The 24,038-nt window shown below is 28.4% G+C and overlaps 1 long non-coding RNA gene across 2 annotated transcripts; it reads left to right on the top strand.

The window, feature by feature from the left end:
• Positions 1-8,569: 8,569 nt before the first annotated feature.
• On the top strand, positions 8,570-13,135 carry LOC129297212 (uncharacterized). Of its 2 annotated transcripts, XR_008590143.1 has the most exons (4): positions 8,570-8,693; positions 8,879-8,955; positions 11,116-11,185; positions 12,621-13,135. It is a non-coding gene; the product is annotated as an uncharacterized LOC129297212 (long non-coding RNA). The 2 variants fall into 2 exon arrangements; XR_008590144.1 differs by lacking the exon at positions 11,116-11,185 and having other exon boundaries at positions 12,668-13,135.
• The last annotated feature ends 10,903 nt before the right edge of the window (positions 13,136-24,038 follow it).

Raw genomic sequence — 24,038 nt, 5'->3', positions numbered from 1 at the left:
TTTTTTTTATAGTTTAATCTTTTTCTATCAAGGTTGATTTTAAAGTATCTATTTCATTAGGTGAACCTTTTCATAAACACGGTTAGCTTTCTAAAGTATAGTTTAACTCTCTTTTTTTTAATCACAGTTACCCTTAAAATAAATTTGAGAAAATTAGTTTTAAATTTTATATAATGGTAATTGATTTGTGGGTTTAATTCTTTTATTACCATGATATTGTTTAAATTTTTGGGTTGTAAGGGTTATGCGTTACATTTTTCTTGATACCTTATGTGTAAGGGTGATTAAGTTACTAGTTATCCTAATAAGATTGTTGAAATTTTATTTAATTAACTACTTAATTATAAATTCATTACAATTTAGAATGTCTAGATTTAATCTAGATCGCTCAAAGGCAAATATATAATTATATGATCTGGACTGTCTAGATTTAAATTGGATGGTTTAATTTTAAATTTTTTCTATTTTTATTTTATGTTTATCAAAAAGTAAATTTATAAATTGTTAATAAAATTTTTCAAATTTAGACAATCTAAATTATCCAAATCTAATATTAAAATTTTTATATTTTTTATAAATGAACAATCTTACTCTCAATAGTCCAGATTTTAACAATTTTTTATAGATTTTATAAATTTTTATTTTGGCAAATACAATTTTAAAAATAAAGACAATGTCTTCACTAGCTTTTCCTAATTTTTATTTAAATTTAATTTAAAATTTTTGAAACTGAACATTCTAAAATAAATCTATAAACATATAAAAAATGAATATTACATTTGGTCCGTTCATATTAAATAAAACTATCTAGATTGATGACAAACATATTTCTTGAACATTTTATAACTTTTTATTTTGATAAAAATAAAAATTTTAAATCTAAACCATTTAAAACTAAATATGAACAATCCAGATTATATCAAAAAGTGATGACACTTATTGCCCTTTGAGTAGACGCACGGAGGGGAATCATCGTTGTTCATTATTTGCCCAACAAGTCCCGCTCAATTCTCAACAACCACATTTGAAGTTTATAAATAGGAAAATTTCTTGAAAAAGACTCAACAGAAATTTAATTGTTGATAAGGACTTGAGAGATTTTCTATTTGAGGTCCTTCATTGGCATTAATTCGGGAGTTTCTAAATGACTAGATTGTCCCTAAGAGTAAAATGACTAAATAACCCCTAAACAAATCCTCTCCCACACTCTTCTCTCGTTCCCATGTGAATCTGGCATCATTCTGGCCTCAGTTCTGTGATTCCGATGGCGATGGTGAGTGGTCATGATTCCAACAATGACGGCAACAATAGAGAGTAAGTTGAGATCTTGGTTACTCGACCCCTCTCTAGTTCTTCAATCTGTTTCTCTTGATTTCTCTATTATTCGATTGTCCTCCAATTCCAATTTCAAGTCTTGATTCAAGGCCTACAATCGGCCAAAGATGAAGCTAGCTAGCTCATTGCTCATGATTTCTTTCTATCAAAAGGTTGTTGAGTGCTGATCCCAACGTAGGCTTTCTGCGATTTTGATTCTTGCGTGAATTTGATTGTTTGTGTTTTAAGCACTTGGTAATTATGCAATTCTTTAAAATGACGATGCTTGTTATGGTGGTTGATGGTTTTAAGCAATTTTCTCAGGTATAATTACTGTTGTTTTAAGGCATTATAGCATCTAGGTTTTTTTTTTTTTTAAGCTTGAAAAGCTGGTAGATTAATGGACTAAGGCCAAGTGAAGCATTTCTCCTTTATTTAGTGAAATAGACGCAGACATCCATAGAAGTTTTTAAAATTTGACGATGCTTTGATTAAATATTGTTTTTCTCTGTTTATGTGTGTTTTTTGTTTAGTACTATATATTGTTGCATATTTTTTGGTCTTTCCATAAATTATCTAACAATGTGAATGGGTTGTGACTGTGGTAGGATCCTAATTTGAAGCACTTGGAAACTACTATATGGGATGCATCGCTTGTGTTTGTCAAGTTTCTAGCCCTTTCTAGTTTATGCTGATTGTGATTTGTAAATGAGTTATATATAACCATATGTTGATGACAATCTGGTTTCCTTATTGAAATATTGAAGTTTCAAAGTTCTTGATGTTGCTCCAATCTTCCTTTACAATTGGAAGTTTCTGTTTAAATATTTTACCGTCACTCAAATATTGGACTTGTGCTCCTCTTCACCAATGGAAAAGTAGAACTAAAGTAGTGGCTCTTTTCTTGACATGTGTATGTACAAGACCATTTAGGTGCCAACTGAATAAGCAAATTTTATTTTCTATTCGAAAAATGATAAGACAAAAAATATGCTTGCATGTTTCCAATGTACTTTTCTAATCAAACATTAAAATGGCAATCCATATCAAACATACTCTTTAAAGTAAATTTTCAACAGAAAATTTATAATGTTTCCAACGCTTTTGGCATGACAGGATTTGGAGAAGATAGATTAAAAAAAGCATTGTAAAGTTGAGAGAATCAGGAGGCAAGGATAAAGTGGTAGAAAAAGGTGACAATGTTGGAGAAGGTGATGGTGCTGGAGAAGAAGGAGGCTAGAATGAATAGATTAGGAATATTGTTAGGATGGGTCTTTTACAAATGTTCATGTCCATGAATGTTTTCATTTTTAAGGTATACATGATTATGTGTATACACAATTAAGGATATGGAATTCTACTTTTTGTAACTCTTATTTGTTTGCATCTTCAAATTTTTTTTCTTCAGGTGTTATTTTGCTTATAAGTTAATATTTGTTTGCATTCAATCATTTTGCTACAAGGAATGTAAAATAGATTTATTTTAAACTCAATTTAGAGTGTAAAACATGAATCACGCATTGTGTCAATTTAAAAGAATAAAGTTGTTCAATGAATGAGTGTTTTTAGAGACTTTCTTTCATTTCTAACATTTGATTTTTAGAATATCAAAATAGATTTTCATGAAAAGAAGCAAATTTTTAGAATGTGAATTTACGTTTTTATAATATCATTTGGTGTTTTCATGAAAAATGAGCAAATTTTTTGCATATTCAATTGCATTTTCAAAATAATCATATGCATTTTTAGAATATCAATTTTAGATATTTGAATATCACTTCAAGAAATTGCAAATAGGACTCAATTTATTCGAATATGCAAAAGTATTTCTCAATATATGGAAGAAATTTACATTTTATTAAAAATCAGTCGCATAACAAGGAACAAATATTACATATACTTTCAAAAATATCTATAAGGGAAATTAATGAGTGATATTAAAAAATGTGAAAGAAATTTGCAATTCATTGAAGATCAGCCACATATCAGCGAAGAAATATTGCATATGCTTCCAAAAGAATCCATAAGAGAAATTAATGAGTAATACTTGAATATGCAAAAGTGTTATTCGATATATGGAAGAAATTTGTATTTTGTTGAAAATTAGTCACATATCGAGGAAGAAAGAAATTGCATATACTTTCAAAAGTATCCATAAGAGAAATTAATGAGTGATACTCAAATATGCAAAAAGTGTTATTCAAATATATGAAAGAAATTTGCATTTTGTTAAAAATTAGTCACATATTGAGGAAAAAGATTGCATATGCTTCCAAAAGTATTCATAAGAGAACTTAATGAGTAATATTCAAATATGAAAAAGTGTTATTGAAATATGTGGAAGAAATTTATATTTCATTAAAGATCGGTCGCATATGAAAAAAAATTACATATACTTCCAAAAAATATCCATAATGAAAATTAATAAGTGATATTTGAATATACAAAAGTGTTATTCAAATAAATAAAAGTTTTCTTGCATATAATTGAAATTCAAATGCATATAGTAGAAGAATCATTGTATATGATTAAAGATCTTTGCTTATAGTATTCCAAAATGCTTTTAAATTAAAAATTTTCAAAATATCAAAATATGTTTATTTGAATGAATGAATGATTTGTTGTATATATTAAAAAATTATATGATTATTTGAGTTTATTATTTTAATTCTTTTAAATTTGTTTTTTAAGGATGCTATTCACTGAAAAATTTATTTGATCTCAGATTTATTAGCTAATGTTGATCCTACCGCCACCCTCAAAAGGAAAATACAACTATATTGAGTGAAAATTTTTACTGGTATTATTACCTTTTGATGTAAATATTTAAGTCTTATGTATTTTAATTTAGAGAAAAGAGTAATTGCTCCACATAGATTGTTGCTAAGACTTTATTTTTTATATATATTGTTTGTTGACTAGAAGGAGCTAAGCTTCTGACTGATATTATATTTTATGAAAATTATTTTATGTTAAAAAATTTCAGGAGATCTTATTTACTGAGGAGTTTTGTTGAAACTTCTACAAAAATATTGAAGCTTTGCTATGACAATTAGTATTAAAAGTATTAGAATTTTCATATGACTTGATTATTTAAAAAACAAAATGAAATGAATTTTCATTTTAAAGCTTAAAGGAATGCGTAATGTAGTTTGCGCCCGTGCCGGTCACCCTTCTTTTTTTTTTTTGAGGCATGACAGCTTTATCAAAACAAATAATAAATGTGGATATATAGTCTATGAGGGTAAATAACTAATCAAGTGTGGACACACAATTCATAAGGATAACTAACTAGTCAAGTGTAGCTGAAAGTCACAAAACAAACATGGCAAGAGCTATGAATCAAGTACAGGCATGAAGCCCACGAAAATGAGCATGAGTACGTTGGCCTTTGCACAGGCTAGCATTTCCTATAAGCACCTTACTAGTTAGGTAAACCATGATATGTCAAGGGCTAACGGAATTGTCATTAGCATTCAATGTTCTAAACTCAGTTCCCCTAAATAAAATTAAGCTTGTATGAAGAGAGAAAGCAATTTCAAATTTTTCCCACTTCAAAAACACTATTCAACCATTATTTTTTATCATTACATGTCAACTATATAAACTATTAGTAAAATTAATACATTTTCAGTAATAAAACAATTAGTAAAAGAATAGGATAAATAAGAATATTTGTACAATTTATAAGGATTAATAATAAAATTTTAAATAAGGAGATTTATAAATACTTACTAAAAAAACTATTCAAAATGCTACCCACTCGCTTGAAAATTTTTCAAAAATTTTAAAACTCGTTCACTTCAACTTCTCACCTTAATTCCAATAGTGCCATTAATTTCCTAACAAGTAAATCAAAATCCTAAAATTAATTATTTATTATTTTCTTAATATAAGTAAGATGATATTTTAACATCTTAATTTCTAACAAATAACAAAGTTTTCTTTATCCCAAACAAATTCTCCCTATGCACTTAATTTCACCAGCCAAGATTTCTCTCAAGTCATTAGTAGGATATAATTTGATCCCAATAATATTTCAATTTAACATTACACAGTCAAGAATTTCCTTATCAAATTAGTAAGTTAACCATAATCCAACAAGAGCAAGATAAAACCTTCCATTCATTTATGCCTTCTTAAGGTTAATGAAGCACCACAATCTAATATTAAATATTCAATATCTACTATTTTAGGTTCTAATCACTATTTTAAATCTATTAGCCAAAAATCCAACATATAAATAAATTCACTATGCTTCCTAAACACATTTCTTTATCAAGAATAAATTAAAATTCTTAAAATGAGTCCTAAATCCATAGTACTAGTATTTAAACATTGAACATACTTAGTTACTCCACTTCACTTTCTAAACATTTTTACAAACACATTAAGTACATTAACATTCAAACTACATTATCAAACTACTTATATATTACTCGAGACTAACAAAAAGAACACCCAATAATTCCCTTTTATTCAATCGTCCAGCAGCAATAAAGCAAAGCAATTCCAGTTCATTGCATCCAAACATATAGAGTGCAAAAAAGATTTAATCATGGACCGAACTTCCAACCCAAGAGCAACACTTCAGTCCTAGCTACAAGTAACACATGAAGAACAAAGAACAGGGACCAACCAACCGACTGGAGAAGGAAGAGATTTTTCAGTGCTGTTATTGCGCATGAAGAAGAAGTAAGAATAGCAGCTCACCTCCAATGAAACCGCAGGAGCCCCCCTGATTCAGCACGTGACGGGAACTGAAGAAGGGAAAGAGAACTGTAATAATCCAATATATATATATATATATATATAATAAATAATACTATTAAAATTAATAATAACATTTTGATTGTATTTTATAAACTCAGGAGTAGATGTAACAAGGTGAAATGATGGCTTAATGAAAATTATACTTGTCTACTAACGAGTTCAGCGTTCAAACCCTCATTGTGTCAAGGGAGGAATTTTATTTTATTAATCTTAGGTAATTACTAAAATGCCTCTTAAAAAATAAAACTAAATAAATAATACATGTCAGATTTTTTTCATCTCTGCTTTCACGGTTGGGAACCATAAGAGAGTGGGGGAAAACTGAATGACACGAATCGGGACCCTCTTTCTTCATCCTCCTCCCCTTTCTCGATTCTTCTTCAAAGACTCTGAGAGAGAGAGAGAGAGAGAGAGAGAGAGCTCGACGCTCGACCTCTTCCCTTCCTCATTTCTCCGCCATCGAGTCTGTCACCAGCAGCTGTGGATGCGCCGAAATCTTCCACGTTTTTCTCTGTCCGTGCTACTACTGTGGGTGCATCTACTTCTTCCTTCTCCTCTGCCGTTTTTGAGTGGGCGGGACCTCTCCTCCCCTGTTTAGTGTCGTCACTGATCTGCTCAGGGGGCTTTCAATTTTGTTCTTCATTTTTCTTTGCCGTGTGGGATGCGGTTTTCTGTTGTCGTTCTTCTGCCCTTCTTCTCTGACTGTGGGTAGCAGGTCGGAGACCCTTCCTTCTTTCCTCACCGACGTCACTTGTGTTGGGTAGAGCTCATCCTTTTCCTCTGTCCGTGCGCTGCCGTGGGTGTTGCCGTCAGGTCCCTTATTCATGGACTTCCCCTGTTTCAAGTGCGTTTGAACCTCTCTGTACTTCTTGTTTGTTCTGTTTGTGTTTGATTAAACGGTGAAGATTGTGATATTTTTTTTTTTCCTGTTACTGGTATGATCAAATAGGGGAGGCGTGCAATGTTATTAAAATAAGATCCATCGTTAAACCAATTGAGGTATTAGTTTACGGTTTAATGTCGTCGTCTAACCCCGTGAATGAACCGATTATAATTAAATTAATATATTTAGATATTATAGAAAAGTTTAAATTAAGTTTCTTATATTTTCTGGGGCTTCAAAATCATTATTGATTTTTTGGAGATGATTATCACATTTTTTTAAAAAAATAAAACTAAATCTATTTAAAAATATATGTAAATAAGTAGGTGGATGAACATAGATAAAAAAAAAAATGTTTACATGTGAAGAAATAAGTTAAAAGAATCAATTTAAAAAGAGATCGAAAGGATGCATGCTTATTTTTTAAGTTGGTCATTGAGTAATTTTGAGAGGCAAGTTATAATTGAATTAAAATAATATTATATAAAAAATATAGATAAATAGTTAGAATAACAAAAATGAAAAAGGTATTCATATATAAAAAAATAAGTACAGGACCTCACACAAAAAATTAACAAAGATGAGGGGGGTAATTTTTTAAATGAGCAAATAGACATGTAGACATGTGGGATGGGACATTGGGACTACATATGTCTTTGACGGAAATAAGGCCCACATCGCCTAAATGTTGCGGAAGAAAAGGCGCTGATGCTTTTATAATGGAAAGGATGTTGGCGCATGATTGCTGCTTCATTTGGGTGACACCTTGCAAAGTTGTGGGCCCTAGTCAATTTTTTTTAATTTTTTTAGTAAATTTTATTTTAATTTTAAGTTGGTGCTTTTTTGTTTATTTTCTTAATTTTTTTAAGCCAATCTGGCTGAAATTGTGGTCTGATTTACTAATTTTATTTTAATTTTAAGTTGATGCTTTTTTGTTTATTTTTTAATTTTTTTTTAGCTAGTCTGGCTGAAATTGTGGTCTGATTTATCAATTTTATTTTAATTTTAAGTTGATGCTTTTTTTATTTATTTTTTAAAATTTTATTTTTTAGCCAGTCTAGTTGAAAATGCGGTTTGGTTTATCAGTTTTGATACAAGTTCTTATTTGGGTCTAGTTTTGTATGTGTTTCAGATCCAGTTAGGCACTAGCTCCCGATTCAGTTGGCCAGTATGGTCTAGTTTTCATAACAATGAAGGTGTGTAATGACTCAAAAAAATTTAAAATTGAATTAAGTAAATTAAATAATTTTTTTTTCTTTATTGAGATTTGATTGAATTAATTTAATTATAATATATGAAGAGTAGTGACCCAATAAAATTTTATTAATTATTTATATAGAGGTCTAAAGTTTAAATTTTATTTAAGCCAAAGTTAATTTTATTTTATTATATGAGAAATTATTAAAGTGCCCTCGTTCTTATTATAAAAATATTATAATAATAAAAAAAAAAAAACCTGTTTGGGTCTCCTTTTGAAAGTTTCCTCAACAGGCTTTGGGTCTTGTTTCGTAATTTTTCCAACAAGCTAATTATTTTATTATCTCCATTCTTCACGTCGGTTAGAAGCAGCAGAACAGAGGAAGTGCGTGCGTTCGCGTCTATCTCTCTTTCTCTTCCCCTTCCCTGTCGCGTAGGCTTCAATCTCACCTTGGTGTGCTTATCCCCTCACCGCCAGCAATTCACTACTCCTTTCCCTTTGTTGTTCGGCCATTTCTGTCCAGAGGTAAAGCTGAATCTCTTGCTCTGTTTCTGCTCTATGTCGTGGCTGGCGGAGGTTTGCGTAAGCGTGTTCGGTTACCTTTTTCTTCCTTCTCAGCTATTGAGGTCCGGTGTGTGTATGTATGGTAGCTGATTCTTTTGTTTGTTGGCTGAAATTTCTGGTTTCCTTCCTTCTCGTGGCTGTTACAGATTGAGGGCCTTCTCTTCTCCTTCTTCCATGTTGGCCACTTGCTGATTCATGTTGGTTGCCATGGTGTTTCGTTGAGGTGATTTTCTGTTTATCCTTCATCTGCGATTTCCATAGCAGGAGAAGCATCCTTTTGCCTTCTTCTAGCTGATTAATACTAGCCTATTTCTCGTTGCCTCTGCCTAGAGATTTTAGAAAGAATTGAGGTTTAGTTTTGGTTAATGTTCAGTGTTTTTCTGCCACGATGCTGAATTGAAATTGGTTTGTAAAATTGAAAGTTTGAAAATTGTTGAAATTGCTTAGATTCTCATCTTATAATTTTGTTAAAGAGAAATGCCTTGAAGTATTTGTAAAAATAGTTGAAAGAAGTTGATGAGAATAGGATTGTTTAAATTTTATAGTAGAGCCTAGAAAAATTATAAATATTACTTGGGGAAGAATTTTTTTTTTGTACGCAAGTTGTAAAGAAGAAATATTCATTAAAATAGTGCAGTGCCTCAAAAGAAATTATTAGACTAAATATGATAATTAAGATTTGTTAAATTTAGATAAGAGTTGTGTCAACAGTGATAGTTGAATGTTACCTAATGTTATTGATTATTTAATAGAAATTGTCAAAGGATTTAGTAAAAATTTAAGGAATAATGAGAAATTTTAGGAAATATTAAAAATTTTGAATGTCATTTTACTTGTTTATTATAAGAAGAAAAATTTATAAGGACAAGAGGATTGTTAGATTACGTATTAAATTATTTCGAGAATCATTGAAATACATAAGAGCTTGAGGGGGTCAAGTTTTAAAATTTTGAAAACTTTTAAGTGAGTGGGTAGCGTTCCGAACATATTTTTAATAAATTATTTTTTAAAAAAATCTTTATTTAAATATTATTATCATCGCTTTATATATTATTTACATATTCTTGTTAATCCCATTTTTCATATTAATGGTCTTATTAATAACAACATCATGAATTTTACTAATAAATTATATTGGCTAAGTAATAATTGAAACGGACATATGGTAAATGGTATTATTTTTCATAAGCAATTTAATTAGTTACCCTCATAAATTGTGTGTCCATGCTTGCTTTGTTCTGATAAGGCCCTCCTAGATCAAAACTTGAAATTCATTATTTTTATATTATTTTTTGAAAGCATTCTACCTAATCATACTGTTGCTTGAAATTTTTATATTCTATGAATAATATAAATTTTGATAAATTATTTTATTCTATTAACTTGTTCAAATTCATGATTGTATCATTAAGAAAACTTCTTGTTTATTATTATTAGTTTAAGCTCATGTTTCATTATTTCAAATTTTTTTAAATTAAATTTATTCATTAATGTCTTCATATATTTATATACATATATTTAATTGAAAAGATACTCATTGATAATTTTTCTGATCTCAAATGTTGTAGCTGACCCCACCACGTCTACTAGATTATTGAGGGGTTCTTTTCCTTTTTGAAAAAGAGGAAACCTATTGTAATTATTATTTTAGTAAAACTATATATTCTATTTGTAATTATAGTTTAGTATTCCACGTGCACCATAGCTAGTCTTGGTCTTGTTTTGTATCATGTAAATATGTTAAAAAGGAGCTAGTCTTGTTACTACTTTGGTTGACCGATTTTGTTATTGTGAAAATTTTGGGAGGTGCAAATTTTAAAAGAGATTCTATCAAAATTTTCACAAAATATTTAAGACTAAGAATTTTATTTTTATAAACATAACTTACATATATCGATATTTTAGCTTAATTTTTGGTTAATCAAGGTTTATAAAATACGAATTCACATCATATTTCATGTAGATCATACCCTTAATATCGAGGTGTGACAAGGCGGGTCTTTGACAAGTTGAAATTTTCATATTATTTAAGCTATATGAAATAGTGTGGATTTGAATTTTATTTGAGCTTATTTTGATTTAGTTAAAAGAATGAAATTTAGAATGCTTTATTAATCTAAGTATTGATAGTAAAAATTTTTTGGAAAGGATATTAAGAAGAAGAGGCTTGCTATTTATTTAAACTTTGATGCACGTGAGATGCTCGATTAAATGCTTGTTAGGAGGGGTTTTGTTTGAATATGTATTTTGTAGGATTTCATTAACTCTTGGGAGAAGTGTGTCTGGTTGGGCATTGATGATCCATGAACTTATCTTAACCATTAAAAAAGTTTATACAATTATAGGAAGTTAATTGAAATTTCATGTGTACATATTCTTATAGGGTGTATAAAAGAAGAGGGCATTGATAAGTGTTGAAAAGGAGAAATCCTTGGGTTTTGAGAACTTGTCAGGTAAGTGGATAACGTCTCAACCGGTTTATTCATAAAATTATTTTTTTTTCTAAAATATTATATTTTTATATAAATTATTTAATAACAATTGTGTTAAGTATTGATATTTTGTATTCAAATTTCTTTATCTTGTGAAATGATAAAGTGATGGTGAAGAATAGTTAAATTTTGTCATGTGCATGTATTTTCTTTATGAATTCTTTTTTCAGATTGGTGAAATTATTTTCAATAGGTTTGGGAAATTTTGGTTACCAAATAAATGTAAAAAAGAAAATTATTATAAAATTTTATTTTGACAAGTATTGAATTAATGGTCGAGGTGATTTATGCGAGTTTGGTATTGAGAATGTAAATTTTATTTTAGAAATAATTATTTCTTCACATGTTTTGAAAAGTGTTTTTAAGAGGATTTTAAGCAGAATATTGTTGCTAACGGCAGTTCCGTTAACTTTTGGCGCATTATGGTTATGACTAGTTAGTTCGAATTCGTGGGCTTTGTTCTCATGTTTGTTATTTATAGGTCTCGTATCTACGTTTTTGTTCATGACTTTGAGCCATGTTTGCTTAGTATTACCCTCATGAACTGTGTGTCCATGTTGTTTCATAACTTAGGCTGTGTTTGGTTATTTACTCTTGTAGACTGTGTTCATATTTGTTTTCATTGCATAAGTGGTGTTTAGTTATTTACCCTCATAAACTGTGTGTCCACGTTTGTTTTTGTTCTATAAAGTCCTCAGAATATTAGCTTTTAATTAACTTACGAAATTTACAATTCATTAATTTTATTTGCTAAATGTTTCTATATTTATTCAGTTTAATTATTTTATCTACCGATTTTTCAAAATCAAATGATAAAGTTACTTTGTGATCATAAATTTAATGGTTTATTATTTCTTTTTAGTTCTCTAAAATCTTTGAAACCCCAAGCTTGATAATTATACTATATTGGAATATTTTCTGTGCAATTGATTTATAATTACTTGAATTTATTCATTCTTATTATTCAAAAATTTTATTATTAGGATGTTATTCACTAAAAAATACTTTATTTTAACCTCAGATAATATAACTGATGTTGTACTTCTTACGAACCTCAGAGGGGTTCATTGTTGATTGACTAGGAGGCCGGTTTGAGAATATTTTCCTTTGGATGTAATTTCTAAAATCTATATATTATATTTTGGAAATGTGATTTAGGATCTTGATTTTTTGTTTTTGTCATGTTGTCTATATATTACTGATGAGTAAAACTTTATATTGCTGGATGTGTATTGTAAAATTTCTGTTATAAAAATTTCAGGATATCCTACTTTGTGGGGAAATGTTTTCAAAATTTCTATAAATAGTTTGCTTTCTTTTATTTTAAAAAAACAAAAAAAAAAAGATATTGGATACAAGCAATCATGCTGATTGTGTGCCAGATGTGTCAATGCAGAACTTTCCATGAAGCTTTAGGAACGTGTGTTTGTACATATATCACAGGTTGGTCGCGTTAAATTTTTAGGGCGTGACAAGAACATCTCCGATCAGTTGCACGCGCGAGAAAGAAGAAGACAAAGAATTTCAACAGCAACGCACAACTCAGACTACCACAGGCATAGACTTCCAACTGTTGAGGGGAAAGAAAAGAAAGGCTGAACATACATGCAAAACACACCTCTTTCAGCCACAGAAGCGGCAAAAATCAGAGCAAAAATTCATCTCAGTACCAGACAGCAAACGGACGAACAGCAGAAACAAAGCAGTGAAGCAAGAGGCACACCGACGGTGAGGAGAAGAACACGCTGGAGGTGAGGAGGAAGGGTTCGACAGTGAGAAGAAGGGAGTAATCTAAGGTCGGTGAAGAAGAGGTTTTGCGAATGCTCTGTTTTTGCCTACTCTCGAAGACAAAATCCGATCAAATAAATTTTGGGGAAAATAGCAAGAAAAAGCACAAAGAAAGTTACAAGGAGTCAGGGAAAATTACAAGGAGCACCCAAATTCTTATAAGATTTAAAATAAAAATAAAATCAATTTTGCTAACAGAAATTTTATTTAAATAAAATATTCCTTGAAAGAAAATTTTGTTAAATTTAGAAGTTAAGATCATTACACAAACTTTGCCCACACAGTAGACTTGGCTAGTGTCAAAGGAAATAAATTTCAACAAGTGAACCTTCTTCGTTATTTTCAAATATGGATTTATTCAATTATACATTCAGCTGCCTATATGAGTGCATTGCCCTAATAACATGTTGCATTTTGAATACTCGGTGCACTATTGTTGATGAGTTGATATGAGTGCCCCAAGAAATTACTTTGTCTTGATTTAGGGACAAGTCAAGAGAATTGAACTAATATATCTTAGAGTTTCGAGTTTAAGTCTTTGATTAATACAAAGTCATGTTAAATAAATATATCAAAAATATTATCTAAGTACTTGTGAAAGTGCTATTAATAATAAGTCATGTTTGGACTAAATTTAGTATGTTGGGCTTGAAACAATAGTTAGTCAAGGCCCAATCCAATATGAAGGACATTGCCATTGGTCGCGACTTGTTGCCTCTCCGTCATTTGTCATGGCACAACTTGTGTTAGCCATAGTGAACACATCCCTTTTCCATATATGCCCTTGTTCAAATTCATAATTTTAGAATGGTCCCTCTAAAGTCTTTTACCCTTAATAAACTTGTTTTTCCTTGGGACACTCTATTTAAATACTCCTGTCATTTAGAAATATAACACATTTTTTAAAGAATTGAATGTTAAAAAATATAAGGCATTTTTAATTGTTTAAGGTATAATTATTGCCTTTTTTTTTTAAAATATCCCTATTGATAATAATTTTATATTTATTATAAGGTGTTTAATAGAAGTAAATATAAAAAAATAAGGTTAGTTTGAAAATAGATAACTACTTTATTAAAGGGTAAAATTTAATTAAAAATGCCTTGTATTTTTAAATGGAGGGAGTATGATTTGTGATTTATTTCAATGTTTGGAATATAAACTCCTATTACAATATGGAATGTCTTTTTTTTTTTTCATTTTATCTATTTAGAAAATTCCTAATTACCATAGTAGGTCTTATTTATTAATTTTAATTTTTTTTACAATGATATACTCTTTTCTATTGTAGTAATCGACTTTAAAATTTGTTTTGTTTTGTTATTTAAAAAAACGATATATGAAATCCACATGTTTTCCTGCACCCACTCAAATTCTCTCTCCAAAAATGGTGAAATTTTGAAAAGAAAAATCTCCTTCTAAATTTGTCCATAATTTTTTTCCATTGTCGGCCTTGCCTCCCTCCATTTTAGCCAAATTATTGCATTCGACAATTCCCAATCCTATGTAAAATCAATTTTGTCTTGGTCTGAAGGTTCCATATCCCTGGGAATGGATTCTCTCCTCTTTTGTTCCCATCCTCCTTCCTTCTTTTCCCTTTCTAGCTATTAGATCAAGATTTAGATGATTCAGATATGATTTCCTATAAAATCATTATTAAAATATTAAATTATAAAAATATATATAATAAAATTTAAATTGCTAAAATTTAATAGGAACAATGAAAAAAATATAGTAAAAGTAAAATAAAATAAAATATTTCAGAGGAGATCAAATTTAGATCATCCAAATGGTTAGAAATTAAGAACAGGAGGGGAAGAAGATGGGAAGGAAAAGGAGAAAATCCTCCCCCATATATATCCACTCTCTTTTTCATATTTTATCATCTTTCCTAATCCTAAAACGTAGATTTTTCATATCAATTTCTCACACTGCATTTTATAACTTTTAAGGGGAGGAAACATCATTTTATATTTAATAATTAGAAAAGTAAAATTTAAAATTAGATCAAATGATTTTCAATTATATTTTTATTTCACTATTAATATATAATGAAAATTATATAAATATTAAGATAAAGTATTAAATTTTCTTTTTCTTATAAAAAATATTGTTTATAAATAATAAGGTTATTAATATGAAATTAACTACTTTAACCTTTTCACATTTTCTCTTACTCAACTAAGACGTAAGAAAAGAAAATTATATCTTTTCATTTTTCTCTTTTGCTTATTTTCTCTCCCCATATTTTCTATGCCTAAACGGTGTTAGAAATGCACAAGATAAAATTGATTGACACATCTTCCCTCTCAATTTTAGTTTAGTTAACTTGCACTACAACAATTTAGTTATTTTCTCATAAAATTTTCTCTTGAATAAAATTCAAGGGCATTTCTCTTGAACATTCTTTCAAAAAATCTCTTATATGAACTTTCTCTCAAAATAATTATTAGTAAGAAATTTTAAGAGAAAAATTGAGAGAACTTTGAGAGAATCTGCCCACATTCTTACAGGATATGTTTCTCTCAGCAAATTTTGTGAGAAAATCTTGAAAAAAAAAATTTAAAAGATAAAAATAATTAAAATAATATTATATGCTTTTTGTATGATTTTTTTTTTGAAGAAAGACTTTCTCTTCTAACTTTTTGAGAGCATTTTTCTCAAAAATTTTTGAGAGAAAGTTCTCTCTTGAATATGTCTAAGAGAAAATTCTCTCAATTTATTCTAAGAGAAATTTTTACTCCAATATTTATGAGCAATTAATATATTAATAATTTTTATACATGTAATTAATTTATATAAAAATATTGTCATACTATCATTTTAATCTTTACCAGTGTTGTTATATGCATCTCTCATATAGTTTTTACTTTTTTATTATTATGTGGATACATTGTCCCATTGGTTAAAAAAATTTATGCCCAAAAAATAAAAATCAAACTTTTGAAAATTTGAGAATATTTCCGGTTTACATTAATATATAAGATTTTATCATTGAAAATTTGAAAATTTATAAAGAGTTTATTATTGATGTACAACTATATATCATGGACAACTATAATAAATTATTCATAATATAAAATATAATAAATATTGGGTTATTTATTTGGTTTGGTCCTATAACATGGGCTACATTTACAAAAGCCCCTTATTATTTTTACATCAATATCTAGCAATTGGTCAAATTCCTTGCATGGTTCAAGCCCTAAAATATGTTTTTTTATAAATGTTGTTTTATATATCCTGCCTCATGTAATTTAGAATTAAAGTGCTAAAAGAATATTACTGAGGTTGAACATGTTTTTAATTCCTTATTTTCAGCATTTGTATTAGTGTATACATTGCGCTAATAACTCATTGTTAATCATGGTGGAATATAAATTTACAATACTTTAATTATTAACTTTTAAACATTATATGCTGTGGATTTAAATTATGTGTCATACATGATTTTTAATAAATAATGAGAAATACTTTAGCTCAAATGGTAACATTATATTATTTCTCTGAAAAGTACCTTTTGGCCCAAAGGCAGAAATTTTGAGAGAAAGTAAGTTGTAAGTTTCTCTCCACATTATTTGAGAGAAGATTTCTCTCAAATATTTTCAAGAGAAAAATGTCTTTTTCTCTCATATATTTTGAGAGAATAGTGATAAATGCATATTTTATAATTAAATGGGTATAAATTTTAGTTTGAATTTGATTATATTTATTAAGATTTTATATTTATTTAATTAATATTTATATATTTTTTCCTCATTACTTAATTATAAAATAAAAAGAAATTTTAATACAAAATCCACTCATATCTTTTTATTTATATCTTTTTATCTTTATATTTTACAGAGAAAAAGAATAAACCAAATAGAAGGAAAAAAGAAAAAGAGAAATATATATATATATATATATCAAAATTCCACATCAACAAGGAACAAAAGAAGGAGCTTCCACTTTAACTATAAATACTCCCTCTATCAAGAGGGAAGGCATTCAATTACTTATCTAAGTACCTCAAGAATTCTCTCTGAGATATTTGGAGCTCGTAGAAGCATTTTGAAGACTGAAAGCGAGATCATTGAGAGGTTTCACAAATTATAATTATTTCTTTTCTACTCCTTAATTTTGTCTGTGATCATTTTTCATGATTGGGGATTCTAGAATGATTTTATTTGATTTTATTATGTGTTCTAAATTACTCAGTTGGGATAAGGATGTACCCCAATTGAAGAGCTAGTTTTCTATTTTCTTTGTTTTGACTCTTTGCATTTATATTTATGAATATTTTTGCTTTTTTAATTGTATTTATTTCTCTTATTCTTCATATTGATTTAATGACTGGCTACCATTTAATCAAGTCTATGGGTAATCTTGATGGACTAGGAGGTGAAGAGAGAACTTAGATTTAGAGAAATAAACATAAATAACTAGGCTAGGGATAGTTCTAAAAATTTATGGTGACTTAAATTATAGCTTCACAGTTTAATTAGTTGCTTGGGTATCGTGAGAACGAATTCAACACTAATTAAAAAGGGACTAATAATTCGGGAGAATATTAGGACACTTTAGGAATAGTTGTCACTATAATTGTTCCGAGTCAACTCAAAGGGTAGAAACCAGCAACCTATAGGGTGAATCCTAAATTTCAACGCTTCAAGTGATTGCATTTGTATCATCATTATTTTCTTAATTTATTTTTATTCCTTATATTTTTACCAAAATTATTCATTTTATCTATTTTCTCGAACTATTAATTATTTAAATTGGTAAAAGTGTAACTTTCATGTGGGTTCGACACCTAAAATACTTCGAATAATTTATTACTGTGATCTCGTACACTTGCGAGAGCGATCAAATAGTATATTTTTCTCAACTTTTTATTTGTAAATTAAGGTTTAAAAAATAATACTATTGTTTGGCATGAAATTAAAGCTTGATTTCTTAATATTTGTATGGTATTAATAATAAAAAAACATTGGACCATATATTTTATTGGACAAATTTTTTTATCATCAATTAATATATTATTATAAATGTAATTAATTTATATTAAAATAATGTCATACTATAATAGTAATATCTACCACTGTTATTTTATACATCTATATATATAGTCTTTGCTACTCTAATTTTATTCTTGATGCACTTATTTTTTAAGAGTATTGGGTATCCTATATTTTTAAGTGGAATAATTCTCTCCCTAAACTATTTTTTAGAAAAGAAAAAATGTCCAGCCATTAAATATTTTGTTTTCTTGATGATGTCATCGCATGGGACCCAAAAAATTGTGAAAAGCCTAAATCCTCTCCTCTTCTCCTCTTTGACCAAGTCGAGATTCAGATGTGCAAGACACCTAAAGTCCTACTTTCTAATTTTCGAACTTATAATCATTGCCGACTACTGCAGCGGAAGACAAAAACACTAGAACTCATAACATGTACGCCTTTGATTCTCTTAATATTACCATTAAAAATTATGCAAAATCAAACCAGTGATTTTTTTTTTTAACTCTCAATTCATAAAACTTCAGCTGTGAAGAATTAAACCGTTATAATCATAATTCAGACCAAAGATGGACATTGAGTTCAAGAGAACTTATTTCCCATTCTGTGTTTCGCTTCTCACTAGGCACAGGAACATTCAACTTTGCAATCAAGAGGATTGGCGAACTTAAAAGGACAATCAAATTCACGAACATCAACTAGGCTCATCGATAAAATATGAACCATGCAATCGGATTCATTAACCAAAAACTAATTGTACAAAAATATGAACAGGAAAACCTCCCAATTTGTACAGAAAAAGATTAAAAAATTTCTCACATGATAAATTGATTCCGCTCTCTGGATCTAATATCAAAAGCAAGATTTGAACAAGGGCGAGCATGGGAGAAGATGGAAGCCATGGAGTTGGCCAAGCCTACCACTATCATAAGCTTCACTTGACCCTCCAAGAGGAATCGGAGGGCCAAAATTCCTTCGACCAAATTTGCAGCCGATCATGCTTCCCCTTCCACCTTACATCTCTGTCACTTTCTTCTGCTTTCTAATCCCAAAAGTGGGACTTGGTCAAAGAGAGGAGGATTTGGCTTTTTGACAATTTGCTAGGTACCAAATAATGACACATCATCAGAAAACGAAATAGTTAACAATCAAGTAACATGAGGGCATTTTCGCTCCTAAAATAGTTCAAGGAAAGAATTGTTTATTTAAGAGTATAAGGTGTCTAGTATTCCTTAAAAATAAATACAAAAATAAAATTAGACTTTAACTCTTTTTTTTATGTATCCCTCATGTAATTTAGGAATTTAAGTACTAAAACGATCATATTGAGATTAAATATGTGTTTTTATTTCCAGCCTTTGTATTTGTATATGCATTGCTCTAATAATTCATTTTTAATTAAGTTATATGGTGGAATAAATTGTCAATAATTTAATTATTAACTTTGTTAAACATTATATATTATGGATTTATATCATCATGTGTCATATATAATTTTTAGAAATCAGAAAATATATTTATGCTATTATTTTGTATGATACATTACATTTTATGTTAGATATAAATAATCATTGTTAATAAAGTAACATAAAATAGTAGAAACTTGCACTTATGTGTGTATGTATATATTATCATTAAATCATTAGAGATACTTTAGCTCAAATCATGAAGAATTGATGATGGACTCGAATCCTTGCTCCTACCAAGAAAAAAAAATTTCACATGAAAAGAAAATGTTTTAGAAAAACATATAATTTACGTGGTTTTTGTCTTATTTAAAGAAAATTTAAAACATATAATTTATAATTGATTCTTATTATTAAGAATTGAACATAAAATATAAAATATTTTAATTATAAAACAACTTAATTATAAAAATTTCATATAGTTAAAAATAAGTCAATTTAAAATTTTTTTAATTATAATTTGATATTATTTATATATATATATATATATATATGTATATATATAAATGTGCGCGCGCGCACTTGTAACATGTTTATAAAATATTATAAAATATTTCGCATTTATGTTTGATTACTTGAAATATGTGTGAAACACTATATATTTTGAATTTATGTTCCCTATGACATGTTTTTATGATTGACAAATATATCTATGGTATTATTTTGTATGATATTTTTATTTTTATATATAAAGAACAATTGCCTATTAACAATTTCTTTCACTTGAAAGAAAAATAATGTTTCAGAAAAACATATCATCTATGTGGTTTTTTACTTATTTAAAGAAAATAAAACATATGATTTAAAATTAATTTGTATTATTAAGAATTGAAAATATAATTTAACTATAAATAAATTAATTATAAAAGACTTAAAATATTTTAAAATTTATTTTCAATTTAAATTTAAATTAATTAATCATAAAAATTTTGTATAGTTAAAAAATTAGTTTTAAAATATTTTAATTATATTTTGAAATAAATTTATTTTAATTTAAAATAAATATTATTTATATAATAAATTAATTATAATTTGTGCTACTAAATATTGAAAATAAAATATACAAATATCTGATATTTTATAAAATATAAAATTAATTATGATTTCATATTTCATATTTTATATGAATACTTAATAATCAATATTAAATCATGTTATATTATTAATATTAAATAAATTATATTAAAATATATTTAAATAACATTATATGTATGTGTGTGTAATTATGTGTTTGTCGTTTGGTATAATATATATAATTATTCACTAAAAGGAAACAAATTCATCACAGCTCAAGTGGCAGAACCTTCCCCAAGGTGGATCTCATGGGTTCGAATATGGAAGAAGTCACTTTGAGAAAAGAAAATATTAACACCTGATGTGTCAGGTGAGATGGCATGATGGGGAACTCGTGAAGTGACCTAGAAAATGACATGGCAAGGTGAGAGGTGGCAATCCATGTAAAGGATGAGGTGGTAGGTGGTGTGTGGTTTTGAATGAACCTATTTCTCTCAATATTTTTTGAGAGAACTTCTCTCTACAAGTTTCAAGAGAAACTTATTCTGATGGTTAAAGGTTTTTATGATATCTTGGTAAAAAAGGGGGAGCTTGGTAATCTTGGGATTTTTGATAAAGAGGTGAATTTTTTATATATGGTACAGGCAATTTTGGCACATTCTCTTGGATATGTTTTAGAGAACATTATCTTAGATATTTTGAGAGTATGTTCTCTCGAATTTGTTCAAGAGAATTGACTTCTCTCAAAAATTTTCAAGAGAATATATTTTTTTATGAGACTTTACTCCCGCATTTTTAAGAGAAAATTAGATAGAATTGTCCTTCCCCTTGAATTTTGCTGGTTTTCTATCAAAAAATTTGAGAGATTTTTTTTTCTTGTAGTGAAATACTAACAAATTTATTTATTTATTACATGTGATATATGTAACATCCTAAATTTTATTAAGGAATTTAATTGTGGAAGTTGTGGATAATTGGAGGAATTTAATTTGAGAAATTATTTTTTAAATGAGAAAATATGTGTACTCAAGGATTTAATTGAGGAAATGTATGTAATTGAGGATTTAATTGAAAAAACATTTTTTTAAGGATTTAATTGATGATTTATGTTGATTAAGGTTTAGGGAGGTTAGTCAAATATTTAGTTACTTAATTATGGTTTAAAGTAGGCCTATTAGGGTTATGTGAGGGTCAAAAATAAGTATTGGATCAGGTTGGGTCTAAATTATTGGGCTTAAGTGAGAATTTCTAACACTGTATCATATGTCACATCATACGGCACATTTTCAAAACTTATCTCTTGTTTGAAAAACAAAAACTAATTTTGGAGGCTAGCACTCATTAAGCATGATTTTGGGCTCCTAATCACTTAAGGTAACTTACCTAATCTCATTTATACATTTTAAACTTCTCTTTAAGCTAGTTTATATTTGGGTTAAGCTTGGGCGTTTGTTTTTGAGGGTACCTAGTCAATGGATCTGCATCCTAAGATGGTTTGAGGTTTAATAAGTATTGTTTATGTAGTTTTTACGACGATTATGGTAATGGAGCACTGGAATCCAAAATCCTAGAGTTGTTGGGTAATAATTTTTGGTTGATTTAACGTTGTAGAGGCCATTTAGGGAATTAATTAGTGCAATGATGATGATTATGAGTATGTTTAAGGGTTTATGTGAGTGTGATAGTTTATTAGTTTTGGGTTAATTAACCTAATTAACCTAACCCTAGGATTAGAGTGTGATTAGTGTATAGACAATTTGATTAGCTATGATTAGCATTGTATTACCAATAATTAGTGTCGCATTGTTTGTAGATCATGATATTGACACCATTGGAGGTGATTGTCCACTTGTTTGAGGAGCTCTATTAGCAAGGAGCAAAGGTAACCATTGTTAATGTGTAATGATATGTGTGTGCGTGATTTTGAGGAGCTCTATTAGCAACGGCAATTATGTGTGATTTTGTTATGTTTGGAAATTATGTTCTATGTGGAAAGAATATATTTTTGTTTAGAAAATTAATTTCCAAGTGAGATGAACTGTGTATGAGTATTGTGGATTGTATAAACATTGTTCAGAAGCATGTTTTTGTTCGGATATGTTTTTGTTTGAAAATGTCTGAAATATGCATGACTTGTTAGGTTTTCTTTGAAATATGTGCTATTGGGAATTTTGTTTAGAGATTAATTACCAAGTGATAAACCCTTATTGGATCTAATGAGTAGCTATTAACTTGGAATAACTTACCTTTGATTAGGTGACTTGATTCCGAGCATGGTATATGGAGGGATATAAGATGTAATTATACAAATTATTTTTGTCCAGATTGTTTAAATGACATAGTTTGGACAATAATTTTGTATGTTAACTTAGAATCACATGGTTACTTACATTGCATGCATCCTTGCATATAAATTTTGGTTACTAGGACATTTGTGTCTCATACCTCATTGTTAACATTTTTATAGGAAATGGTCTAACTAGAGAAGCACCGAGACATAATTGGTGTGCTTAGATGTGATTACATTGAGATGGCCTCTTTTTGTTTAGATTATGTGTATTTGCCAACCTTAAGGCATAATTTATGTAATTGACCATGTAACTCCCTGTTTTTGATTAAACTCATATATTGGTTGCCATGAGATAGTTTTTGACCTTCATGGCCATGTTTTGATTTGACTAAATGCTTTACAATGAGCTCAAAGAAGATTGTTAGCTTATAACAATTTTTGTTGTTTTTATTATATTAATTGTGTTGAGTGGTTATAATCCAACTATAGGAGTTTACATGTAATTAAGTGAATGCTTATGTTTTATACATTGTCCAACATGTTTGGGGTGTGGTCAAGTTGTTCACACTTGGGCTTTGGCTTTAGTGTTGGTTTTGGAAGGGCGTTTGTTTGGAAAAGTGTATTTTGGCCCATAATGGAAATTTGAGGATAATATTTTCATATGGAGAAATTTTTATACCAAACTAGAGTTATTAGATATATTATTTTATAAATTTCATGTGGATATTTAAATCACTCAATTTGGATATTTGTAGAAAAAGTTATGCTAATTTGAAATTTATTGCCACTATTCATGCTATCATTTTGTTGCTGTGATACTGTGCATCATGGCATATGTTGTGGATGCTTTGGCACACATCATAGAAGGTGGATTTTCCTCTTTTTGCTACATATCTCAACATGTGGCATGTATGTCGTGGCATATGATGCAAGTTTTTTTTTTAAAAAATTGCCCTAATTAAATTCTTAACTTCTGAAATGGTCACTTTAGACCTTTTTACCTCTAATAAACTTTTTTTTAACAACTTAGCACCCAAAAATCATGTTTCACTTTTAATTACATTTTCTATAATTTAATATATTGGATTTAAATACTTGTCTTCAATGAAATCTTATGAGGTACACTTTATTTAATTTAGTTTTCTATCACTAGTTATTTATTTGAGTTATTTACTTTCTTATTTACTATGGCAGGTCTATTTTATTATGTTTAATCTTTCATACAATGATAGATCATTTTCTACTATGATAGTCAA

Source organism: Prosopis cineraria, unplaced genomic scaffold (genome assembly GCF_029017545.1).
Source record: "Prosopis cineraria cultivar Desert tree isolate PC_DT_omini unplaced genomic scaffold, ASM2901754v1 PC468, whole genome shotgun sequence".
NCBI lineage: Eukaryota > Viridiplantae > Streptophyta > Magnoliopsida > Fabales > Fabaceae > Prosopis > Prosopis cineraria.
The sequence above is the reverse complement of the archived record's forward strand: the minus strand, read 5'-3'. Positions and strand labels throughout refer to the sequence as shown.